Source organism: Coenobita brevimanus, chromosome 40, assembly GCF_032717465.1.
Source record: "Coenobita brevimanus isolate Jiangsu-jjx chromosome 40, ASM3271746v2, whole genome shotgun sequence".
Classification (NCBI taxonomy): Eukaryota; Metazoa; Arthropoda; class Malacostraca; order Decapoda; family Coenobitidae; genus Coenobita; species Coenobita brevimanus.
Genome location: NC_136993.1, coordinates 16,016,615 through 16,018,301, shown reverse-complemented (window position 1 = coordinate 16,018,301; position 1,687 = coordinate 16,016,615).

Below are 1,687 nucleotides of genomic sequence, written 5' to 3'. Positions count from 1 at the left end.
TCCAATCAGATCACCAACAATTCCACAACAGACATTAATGGAAAGTCGATGCTGGAAAATTCTTTCTGTCGCTTTGTGGCTTTTCATCTGATCACCGGTGTTCATTGTGAGAATAATTCAGTCCAGCAGACGTAAATATGGCTTCATCAATAAATAAAATGAATTCCCTTAGCTGGAGATGTTCCTCTAGCCATTTACAGAAATTAATTCTTTTAGCCTTCGTGTAAATGATATGGATGCAGGCCTTCTCCTTTCAGAATTTTCCACACAGCCATACGAGGAACTCCAAGTCAGGATGGATATTTTTCTTGTGCTAATGCTAGGTCTCTGACTATGTAAATTAGTCTCACTTTGAGCTGTCTCTCTTTTCATTCTGTTGTTGTACCAACACCAGGAAAACATCTTTTGTCACGAAGATGCTTGAAAACGCTGTGGAAGACCCAGGAATAGGGACATCTTATTGATTATCTTCTTTTGTGTTCCAGCAACACTAGCAGTCCCATTGCAGAATCCATAAATAGAAATCATATCTGCACATTCCACCTTATTTTTTTAAGTAAAATGATATATATATATATATATATATATATATATATATATATATATATATATACATATATATATATATATATATATATATATATATATATATATATATTTTTTGCAAATTTTGCTTGTCCACTGGTGCAGTAAAAATCTCCTCCCCTGTCCCGCCTAGAAAACTTTTGGCGGGAAATAGTTTGACTGTCACGATGTGGTCCACTTTCCTACTGATCGCGGGCGTTTGTCACATGTAACAATGGAAGAGCAGGTGTAAGTAATCCCTCCACTATCCGATGTAATAGAGCCAAAAGCATGTCCGGAAAGTGGTTCCATCCGGATAGTGGGTCCCAGCCTCCTGGACTTGTACTTATGAACCATAACTCAGAAAAACACCTATACAACTCCCTGTGGACATTCATAGCATCAATTTAAGACACAAATCACACCAATAAGGGACATAAAAGACTGAAATAAATGCAAAAGAACCACAAAATGAGGTTTTAGAGGTGAGTTTATACAATATTAAACATTCTGGGTACTTACAACAAGTTCCTGGCTCCTGGACTGGTAGTTATGGACCCTAAACTAGCCTAACTCATAGAAACACCTCTCTACTGCACATACATAGCACCTAAGACCCTATACACACCAATAAAGGACATAAAAGAATGAAATGAGGTTTTAGAGGTAAGTATGAAAAATACAGTACAATATGAAACATTCTGGGTACTTACAACAAGTCCCTGGCCATCTCGATGAATAACCCACCTCCTCTTAGACTCTGACAGTAAAAAGGAGTACCTGAAGCACCTGCAGTACACTGTACATGAAGTCTTGCACTGAACTTAGTCATTTGCACTCAGAATTCCATTCTCTTAACACTGTGCACTCTAGTCTTACTTGCACTCCATTGTACCTTAATGAAATAAGTGTTGCACTCTGCACTTAAAGTCTTTGCACTCATAAATCCATTTTCTAAACATAACACACTCTAGTTAATTAGCGCTCCATTGAAAGTCAATAAAATCAGTGTTGCACTCTGCACTTAAGTATTTGCACTCGAAACTCTAATTTAACACTATGCACTGTTTTTTTTTACTTCACAACACTGTAAATTCCCGTGTGGTCTAGTGGAGAAGTTCTT